Source organism: Olea europaea, unplaced genomic scaffold, assembly GCF_002742605.1.
Source record: "Olea europaea var. sylvestris unplaced genomic scaffold, O_europaea_v1 scaffold115, whole genome shotgun sequence".
Classification (NCBI taxonomy): domain Eukaryota; kingdom Viridiplantae; phylum Streptophyta; class Magnoliopsida; order Lamiales; family Oleaceae; genus Olea; species Olea europaea.
The window spans coordinates 298,706-309,838 of record NW_019228897.1 but is presented as its reverse complement, the minus strand read 5'-3'; the positions used below and the strand labels follow the sequence as shown (position 1 = coordinate 309,838).

At 40.7% G+C, this 11,133-nt stretch overlaps 1 long non-coding RNA gene across 3 annotated transcripts; it reads right to left on the bottom strand.

Moving 5' to 3' along the window:
- Positions 1–8,177: 8,177 nt before the first annotated feature.
- LOC111373664 lies at positions 8,178–9,995 on the bottom strand. 3 transcript variants are annotated; one of them, XR_002698991.1, is made up of 3 exons: positions 9,898–9,995; positions 8,999–9,072; positions 8,178–8,203 (listed from the first exon to the last, which is right to left on the bottom strand). It is a non-coding gene; the product is annotated as an uncharacterized LOC111373664 (long non-coding RNA). The 3 variants fall into 3 exon arrangements; XR_002698992.1 differs by having other exon boundaries at positions 8,186–8,217; XR_002698993.1 differs by lacking the exon at positions 8,178–8,203 and adding an exon at positions 8,677–8,711.
- Between the last annotated feature and the right edge of the window lie 1,138 nt (positions 9,996–11,133).

The window sequence follows — 11,133 nt, the reverse complement described above, 5'->3', positions numbered from 1 at the left end:
CGTGAGTTCAATCAAAAACGATCGCTACATTTTCGTAAAGTACTTATGGGCCCAAAACGAACATCATGTGCAAAAGTTATGCTCAATTTTTCAAATGCGACAATCCAAATATGCAAGTGCTCATTTTTCCACAAACGATCGAAATCCCTCATACGTCACGGCGCATCGGTGAGTTTAATCCAAAACGGTTGCTACATTTCTGAAAAGTACTTTATGGGCCCAAAACGGACACTGTTTGCAAAAGTTACGTTCAATTCTTTGAACGCCAACAATCCAAGTGTTCCAATATGCAAGTGCTCGTTCTTTGAAAAATGGTTGAAATTCCTCATACGTCACGATAAAGCGGTGAGTTTAAACCAAAATGGTCACCATATTTTCAAAAAGTACTTATGGGCCCAAAACGGACACCATGTGCAAAAGTTACGCTCAATTCTTCGAACGCCGACAATCCGAATATGCAAGTGCTCATTTTTCAACAAACGACCGAAATTCCTCATACGACACGTCGAAGTGGTGAGTTCAATCCAAAATGGTCGCTACAATTTCGAAAAGTACTTATGGGCCCAAAACAGACACCGTGTGCAAAAGTTACGCTCAATTCTTTGAACGTCGACAATCCAAATATGCATGCACTCGTTCTTCAAAAAATGGCCGAAATCCCTCATACGTTACGACGAAGCCATGAGTTCAATCCAAAATGGTCGCTACATTTTCGAAAAGTACTTATGGGCCCAAAATGGACATCGTGTAGAAAATTTACGCTCAATTCTTCGAACACCGACAATCCAAATACGCAAGTCTTCATTTTTCCACAAACGGTCGAAATCCCCCATACGTCACGGTGAAGTGGTGAGTTCAATCCAAAACAGTTGCTACATTTCCAAAAAGTACTTATGGTCCCAAAACGGACACCGTGTGCAAAAGTTACGCTCAATTCTTCGAACATCGACAATCCAAGCGTTCCAAATATGCAAGTACTCGCTTTTCAAAAAATGGCCGAAATCCCTCATACGTTACGACGAAGCCATGAGTTCAATCCAAAATGGTCGCTACATTTTCGAAAAGTACTTATGGGCCCAAAACGGACACCGTGTGCAAAAGTTACGCTCAATTCTTCGAACGCAGACAATAAATATGCAAGTGCTCATTTTTCCACAAACGGTCGAAATCCCCCATACGTCACGGCGAAGTGGTGAGTTCAATCCAAAACAGTTGCTACATTTTCAAAAAGTACTTATGGTCCCAAAACGGACACCGTGTGCAAAAGTTACGCTCAATTCTTCGAACATCGACAATCCAAGCGTTCCAAATATGCAAGTACTCGCTTTTCAAAAAATGGCCGCAATCCCTCATGCGTCACGACAAAGTCATGAGTTCAATCCAAAACTGTCGCTACATTTCCGAAAAGTACTTATGGGCCCAAAACAGATACCGTGTGCAAATTTATGCTTAATTCTTCGAACGCAGACAATAAATATGCAAGTGCTCATTTTTCCACAAACGGTCGAAATCCCTCATACGTCATGGCAAATCTATGAGTTCAATCCAAAATGGTCGCTATATTTTTGAAAAGTACTTATGGGCCCAAAACGGACATCGTATGCGGAAGTTACGCTCAATTTTTCGAACGCCGGCAATCCAAGCGTTCCAAATATGTAAGTGCTTGTTCTTCGAAAAATGGCCAAAATCCATCATACATCACAACGACGCGATGAGTCCAATCCAAAATGGTCACTACATTTCTGAAAAGTACTTATGTGCCCAAAACAAACACTGTGTGCAAAAGTTACGCTCAATTCTTCGAACGCCGACAATCCAAATATACAAGTGCTCATTCTTCGAAAAACGATCGAAATTCCTCATACGTTACGATGAAGCCGTGAGTTCAATCAAAAATCGTCACTACATTTTCGAAAAGTACTTATGGGTCCAAAACAGTCACCATGCGCAAAAGTTACGCTCAATTCTTCGAACGCCGACAATTCAAGGGTTCCAAATATGCAAGTGCTCGTTCTTCAAAAAATAGCTGAAATCCCTCATACGTTACGACAAAGCTGTGAGTTCAATCCAAAACAGTCGCTACATTTTCGAAAAGTACTTATGGGCCCAAAACGGACACCTTGTGCAAAAATTGTGCTCAATTCTTCGAACATCGACAATCCAAATATGCAAGTACTCGTTCCTCAAAAAATGGCCGAAATCCCTCATACATCACGATGAAGCCGTGAGTTCAATCCAAAATTGTCGCTACATTTTTGAAAAGTACTTATGGGCTCAAAACGGACACCGCGTGCAAAAGTTACGCTCAATTCTTTGAACATAGACAATCCAAATATGAAGTGCTCATTCGTCGAAAAACGGTCGAAATCCCTCATATGTCACGACGAAGCAGTGTGTTCAATCCAAAATGGTCGCTACATTTTCGAAAAGTACTTATAGGCCCAAAACGAACCCCGTGTGCTAAATCCTTCGAACGCCGACAATCCAACTATGCAAGTGCTCTTTCTTCGAAAAATGGTCGAAATCCCTCACACGACACGATGAAGCCATGAGTTCAATACAAAACAATCGCTACATTTCTGAAAAGTACTTATGGGCTCAAAACGGACACCGTGTTGAAGAGTTACGCTCAATTCTTCGAACGCCGATAATCCAAGTGTTCCAAATATGCAAGTGCTCATTCTTCAAAAAATGGCCAAAATCCCTCATACGTCACGACAAAGTAGTGAGTTCAATAAAAAATGGCCGCTGCATTTTTGAAAAGTACCTATGGGCCCTAAACAGTTACCTTGTGCAAAAGTTACGCTCAATTTTTCGAACGCGGACAATCCAAGCGTTCTAAATATGGAAGTGCTCGTTCTTCAAAAAATAGTCGAAATCCCTCATACGTCATGACAAAGTTGTGAGTTCAATCCAAAACAGTCGCTATATTTTCGAAAAGTACTTATGGGCCACAAACGGACACCGTGTACAAAAGTTACGCTCAATTCTTCGAACGCCGACAATCCAAATATGCAAGTGGTCATTTTTCCACAAATAGCCAAAATCTCTCATACATCACGACGAATCCGTGAGTTCAATCCAAAACGGTCGCTACATTTTCGAAAAGTACTTATGGGGCCAAAACGGACACCGTGTACAAAAATTACGATCAATTCTTTGAACGTCGAAAATCCAAATATGCAAGAACTCGTTCATCGAAAAACAGTCAGAATCCCTCATCCATCACGATGAAGCCGCGAATACAATCCAAAATGGTCGCTACATTTTTTAAAAGTACTTATGGGCCCAAACGGACACCGCGTGCAAAAGTTACGCTCAATTCTTCGAACGCCGACAATCCAAATATGCAAGTGCTCATTCCTCGAAAAATGATCAAAATCCCACATACGTCACAACGAAGCCGCGTGTTCAATCCAAAGCGGTCGCTACATATCTGAAAAGTACTTGTGGGCCCAAAATGAACACCGTGTACTAAATCCTTCGACCGTCGACAATCCAAATATGCTAGTGCTCTTTCTTCGAAAAATGGTCGAAATCCCTCACACGACACGATGAAGCCATGAGTTCAATCCAAAACGATCGCTACATTTCTGAAAAGTACTTATGGTCCCAAAATGGACACCGTGTTGAAGAGTTACGCTCAATTCTTCGAACGTCGACAATCCAAGTGTTCCAAATATGCAAGTGTTCATTCTTCGAAAAAAGGCCAAAATCCCTCATACGTCACGGCGAAGTAGTGAGTTCAGTCAAAAATGGTAGCTACATTTTCGAAAAGTATTTATGGGCCCAAAACAGTTACCGTGTGCAAAAGTTACGCTCAATTCTTCGAACGCCGACAATCCAAGCGTTCCAAATATGGAAGTGCTTGTTCTTCGAAAAATAGCCGAAATCCCTCATACGTCATGAAAAAATTGTGAGTTCAATCCAAAACAATCACTACATTTTCGAAAAGTACTCAAGGGCCCAAAATGGACATCGTGTACAAAAGTTACGCTCAATTCTTCGAACGCCGACAATCCAAATATGCAAGTGGTCGTTTTTCCACAAACAGTCGAAATCCCTCATACATCGCGAGGAAGCCATGAGTTCAATCCAAAACGGTCGCTACATTTTCGAAAAGTACTTATGGGCCCAAAACGGACACCGTGTGCAAAAATTACGCTCAATTCTTCGAACTTCGACAATCCAAATATGCAAGTGCTCGTTCCTCGAAAAATGGTCGAAATCCCTCATATATCACGATGAAGCCGTGAGTTCAGTCCAAAATCGTCGACACATTTTTGAAAAGTACTTATGGGCCCAAAACGGACACCTCGTGCAAAAGTTACGCTCAATTCTTCGAACGCCGACAATCTAAATATGCAAGTGCTTGTTCTTCAAAAAATGGTCAAAACCCCTCATACGTCACGACGAAGCCGTGTGTTCAATCCAAAACGGTCACCACATTTTCGAAAAGTACTTATGGGCCCGAAACGAAATATGCAAGTGCTCTTTCTTCAAAAAATAATCGAAATCCCTCACACGACATGATGAAGCCATGAGTTAAATCCAAAACGATCGGTACATTTTCGAAATGCACTTATGGGCCCAAAATGGACGCCGTGTTGAAGAGTTAGGCTCAATTCTTCGAACGTCGACAATCCGAGTGTTCCAAATATGCAAGTGCTCATTCTTAAAAAAAAAAAGCCAAAATTCCTCATATGTCATGATAAAGTAGTGAGTTCAATCCAAAACGGTCGCTACATTTTCGAAAAGTACTTATGGGCCCAAAATGGACACCGTGTGCAAAAGTTACGCTCAATTCTTCGAACGCCGACAATCCAAGCGTTCCAATTAAAAAAAAGCCAAAATTCCTCATATGTCATGATAAAGTAGTGAGTTCAATCCAAAACGGTCGCTACATTTTCGAAAAGTACTTATGGGCCCAAAATGGACACCGTGTGCAAAAGTTACGCTCAATTCTTTGAACACCGACAATCCAAATATGAAAGTGCTCATTTTTCCACAAATGACCAAAATCCCTCATACTTCACGATAAAGTGGTGAGTTCAATCCAAAACGGCCGCTACATTTTCGAAAAGTACTTATGAGCCCAAAACGGACACCGTGTACAAAAGTTACGCTCAATTCTTCGAAAGTCGACAATCTAAGCGTTCCAAATTTGAAAGGGCTCATTCTTCAAAAAAAGGCCGTAATCCCTCTTACGTCATGACGAAGCCATGAGTTCTATCCAAAACGGTCGCTACATTTTTGAAAAGTACATATGGGCCAAAAATAGACACCGTGTGCAAAAGTTACGCTCAATTCTTCGAACGTCGACAATCCAAATATGCAAGTGCCCGTTCTTTGAAAAACGGCCGAAATCCCTCATACGTCATGAAGAAGCCGTGAGTTCAATCCAAAATGGTCGCTACATTTTCGAAAATTACTTATGGACCCAAAACGGACACCGTGTGCAAAAGTTACGCTCAATTCGTCGAACACCGACAATCCAAATATGCAAGTGCTCGTTTTTCCACAAATGATCGAAATCCCTTATACGTCACGACGAAGTGGTGAGTTCAATCCAAAACGGTCGCTACATTTTTGGAAAGTACTTATGGGCCCAAAACGGACACCGTGTGCAAAAGTTACGCTCAATTCTTCGAAAGTCGACAATCCAAGCGTTCCAAATTTGAAAGGGCTCATTCTTCAAAAAATGGCCAAAATCCCTCTTACGTCATGATGAAGCCTTGAGTTCAATCCAAAATGGCCGCTACATTTTCGAAAAGTACTTATGGGCCCAAAACAGACATCGTGTGCAAAAGTTACGCTCAATTCTTCAAACGCCAACAATCCAAATATGCAAGTGCTCATTCTTCGAAAAATGGCCGAAATCCCTCATACATCACGATGAAGCCGTGAGTTCAATCCAAAACGGTCGCTACATTTCCTTAAAGTACTTATAGGCCCAAAACGGACACCGTGTGGAAAATTAACGCTCAATTCTTCGAACCCCGACAATCCAAATATGCAAGTCTTAGTTTTTCCACAAAAGGCCAAAATCCCTCTTAGGTCACGATGAAGCCTTGAGTTCAATCCTAAACGGCCGCTACATTTCGGAAAAGTACTTATGGGCCCAAAACAGACACCGTGTGCAAAAGTTACGCTCAATTCATCGAGCCCTAACAATCCAAATATGCAAGTGCTCGTTCTTCGAAAAATGGCCAAAATCCCTCATACGTCACGATGAAGCCGTGAGTTCAATCCAAAACGGTCGTTACATTTTCGAAAAGTACTTACGGGCCCAAAATGGACATCGTGTGGAAAATTAACGCTCAATTCTTCGAACACCGACAATCCAAATATGCAAGTCTTCGTTTTCCACAAACGGCCAAAATCCCTCATATGTCACGACGAAGTGGTGAGTTCAATCCAAAATGGTCGCTACATTTTCAAAAAGTACTTATGGGCCCAAAATGGACACCGTGTGCAAAATTACGCTCAATTCTTCGAACGTCGACAATCCAAATATGCAAGTACCCGTTCATTGAAAAATGGTCAAAAATCCCTCATATATCATAATGAAGCTGTGAGTTCAATCCAAAATGGTCGCTACATTTTTGAAAAGTACATATGGGCCCAAAACGGACACTGTGTGTAAAAGTTACGCTCACATCTTCGAACGTCGACAATCCAAGCATTCCAAATATGCAAGTACTCGTTCTTCAAAAAATGTCCACAATCCCTCATACGTCATGACAAAGTCATGAGTTCAATCCAAAATTGTCGCTACAATTCCGAAAAGTGCTTATGGGCCCAAAACAGAATCGTGTACAAATTTATGCTCAATTCTTCGAACGTCGACAATCCAAATATGAAAGTGCTCGTTCTTCAAAAAATGATCAAAATCCCTCATATGTCACGACGAAGCCGTGAGTTCAATCCAAAACAGTCACCACATTTTCGAAAAGTACTTATGGGCCCAAAACGGACACTGTGTGCTAAATCCTTCGAACACCAACAATCCAAATATGCAAGTGCTCTTTCTTCGAAAAATGGTTGAAATCCCCCACACGACATGACGAAGTTGTGAGTTCAATCCAAAACGGTCGCTACACTTTCGAAAAGTACTTATGGGCCCAAAACGGACACCGTGTTGAAAAGTTACGCTCAATTCTTCGAACGCCGACAATCCAAGCGTTCCAAATATGCAAGTGCTCGTTCTTCGAAAAAAGGCCAAAATCCCTCATACGTCACTACGAAGTGGTGAGTTCAATCCAAAACGATCGCAACATTTTCGAAAAGTACTTATGGGCCCAAAACGGACATCGTGTGCAAAAGTTACACTTAATTCTTTGAACACCGACAATCCAAATATGCAAGTGCTCATTTTTCCACAAACGACCGAAATCTCACATACATCACGGCGAAGTAGTGATTTGAATCCAAAACGGTCGCTACATTTTCAAAAAGTACTTATGGGCCCAAAATGGACACCGTGTGCAAAAGTTACGCTCAATTCTTCGAACGCTGACAATCCAAGCGTTCCAAATTTACAAGTGCTCGTTCGTCAAAAATGGCTAAAATCCCTCATACATCTTGACGAAGCCTTGAGTTCAATCTAAAATGATCGTTACATTTTCGAAAAGTACTTATGGGCCCTAAACGGATACTGTGTGCAAAAGTTACGCTCAATTCTTCAAAGGCCGACAATCCAAATATGCAAGTGCTCGTTCTTCAAAAAATGGCCGAAATCCCCCATACGTCAGGACGAAGCCGTGAGTTCAATTCAATACGGTCGCTACATTTCCGAAAAGTACTTATGGGCCCAAAATGGACACCGTGTGGAAAAGTTACGCTTAATTCTTCGAACGTCGATGTCACACCCCCAAATTAATATTGATATCTATACACAACCTAGACATAGAATTTTACATATATATATTTTTTTGAGTTTGTTAACTTCTAATCACCTGTGACACGATCATATAATATATCGAAACCCAAAATCATATCGCCATAATCCAACATATATATTCAGAGCTTATAAACATGTCTACAGGCCATTTCAAAAGTACACTATATAGGATTCCAAAATATAACCCAACAGATCGTAGCCTACAAAATAACCCTACAGGTCGTCATCCATGTACATAAACTCTAGAATCCTGTAGGAGCTCCACAGCTAGCCATGCCCTCTATGTAGTTCCGTGTTCACCTACAATGCAAGAACTACATAAGTCAATGCTTAGTAAGCAAAATCATGCATGTCCTGAACATGAGTAATAACAACATATGACACCATGCGATTTACTTTAAATATCACGATAAAAATATCATATTTCAATATTCGTCAAAGTCGACTAGAAATCATTTCGCTTGAAATCTTTCATTTCATTGGGCCCTTGACCCACCTACTATGCACCGGATAGAGCTCTGCATAATATCAATATCAATAATCAAATGGCCAGTATGAAATTGACACCGACAAGTGGACCATCCTCTCGTGACCACTAGAGGCCCATCCCCTGACTACCCCTATGATCACCCAAGAAGTCTCCCACCTGGCAGCGCCAATAATCATAATATCACAAGGGTACAGTCAAGTGGTCCGCCCTCCCGTGATCACCAAAGGCCCATCCCCTATCTACCTTTGCAATCACCCAGGAAGTAACACCCGCAATGCCAAACATATCACATAAGCATGCCTCACATGCCTCGGTGCCCTAGTAGTGGTCAATAAAACATTTATAAAGAAAACTCACTTTGAAATCATGTTTCGCATGCAGGATTTTCAACCATAATCACATGTCGTGCATGCATATGAAAATGCTCATGAATGACATATTTAATGTAAATCGCTGTCTATAGGTTAAGCAACCTCATACTCAATGATCGTAACCACCATATGATGTGCTATAAGCCTCTTATCAAAGTTATGTAGATATCTCAACATTACTATGTCACATATACTAGGTTCTTGCATCGTAGTTATAAATGGATTTTCACTTACCTTTCGCCTTTATGTGTGTAAGCTCCTATGGAGTGTGTATCAATTCCCTTTTTCGCTCAACGTCGAAAAGTCGCCTGTATTGTCATCTAATAGTAAATACAATCCTCCATTTAATAATCTTAACACACACAATCCCAAATAAGTCCATTCACGCCAAAACAATTTAGACAAAATCATTATTTCAAGTTACCGATGGCATTACAAACTAATCCCATAAGTCTCGCTATCTCTTGAGTCCAATTATAAAGGTCAACGTCATCCAATTGTTTTCGACAACCTAATATTCCTTAGGATATATTTTCTAGGCCCAAGAGTTCATTAGGGGACATCTAAATGTTGAAATCACATTAAATACCCAAATGGACAGAATCTGTTTTCTAGGCTTCCATCACCGTCCACTCATTTTTCAAATTCTTTTTCATGTCCTTACCTACATTTAACGGTTCCCAAACTTTTACCACACACCTATAACATATATGTGAAGATAATAAGATCATAACATTGTGACAAATGAAGTGTTTGGAGCTTCAAAAACAGTCCATTTTCCACTACACAAAATCAGGCAGTTTTTCCCTTTGACGGTTTTCGGCTTCCATTTTATTATTATGATACCAACAGAATCCTAGGCCATTAAAATCATTTCTACACTCCCTACTTACATATAAAAACGTTCATATTGATATATATAAGTGAAACACTAAGTATCATCCCAAAATCAAGGTATAAATCACTCAATCCAGCAATTCCTCATCTCTGTCCAGATTAATTTCTTTCAAATTCTTGCCATTAGTTACCCCTATTTGGGCATCATAACATCATTAACAACACTCCAACGTAATCACAAACAACTTCAGATGTTCAAGAAATCATAAACCCCTTAAGAAATAATAGAAACAAACCTCAAAACTGTGGAGTAACAAAGCTGTTCAAAAATTCCAGCTTCTTGTTTCTGTTTCTCTTTGACTGTTTCACCCTCTTTTCACTTGGAATCACTTAGGGACGACTGCAGGGAGTTAATATATTATCTAGGACAAAAAGTACTTTATGGGCCCAAAATGGACACAGTTTGCAAAAGTTACGCTCAATTCTTCGAACGTCGACTATCCAAGCGTTCCAAATATGCAAGTGCTCGTTCTTCGAAAAATGGCCGAAATCCCTCATACGTCACGACGAAGCCGTGAGTTCAATCCAAAATGATCGCTACATTTTCGTAAAGTACTTATGGGCCCAAAATGGACATCGTGTACAAAAGTTACGCTCAATTTTTCGAAATGCCGACAATCCGAATATGCAAGTGCTCGTTTTTCTACAAACGGCCGAAATCCCTCATACGTCATGGCGAAGCGGTGAGTTCAATCCAAAACGGTCGTTACATTTCTGAAAAGTACTTTATGGGCCCAAAACGGACACCGTTTGCAAAAGTTACGCTCAATTCTTTAAACGCTAACAATCCAAGCGTTCCAATATGCAAGTGCTCATTCTTTGAAAAACGGTTGAAATCCATCATACGCCATGATGAAGCGGTGAGTTCAATCTAAAATGGTCGCCACATTTTCGAAAAGTACTTATGGGCCCAAAACGGACACCATATGCAAAAGTTAGCTCAATTCTTCGAACGTCGACAATCCGAATATGCAAGTGCTCATTTTTCAACAAACGACAGAAATCCCTCATACATCACGTCGAAGCGGTGAGTTAACTCTAAAATGGTCGCTACATTTCCGAAAAGTACTTGTGGGCCCGAAACAGATACCGTGTGCAAAAGTTACGCTCAATTCTTCGAACGTCGACAATCCAAATATGCAAGTGCTCGTTCTTCGAAAAATGGCCGAAATCCCTCATACTTCATGACGAAGCCATGAGTTCAATCCAAAACAATCGCTACATTTTCGAAAAGTACTTATGGGCCCAAAACGGACATCGTGTGAAAAATTTAGGCTTAATTCTTCGAACACCAACAATCCAAATATGCAAGTCTTTCTTTTTCCACAAATAGTCGAAATCCCTCATACGTCACGGCGAAGTGGTGAGTTCAATCCAAAACGGTCGCTACATTTTTGAAAAGTACTTATGGGACCAAAACGGACACCGTGTGCAAAAGTTACGCTCAATTCTTCGAACGTCGACAATCCAAG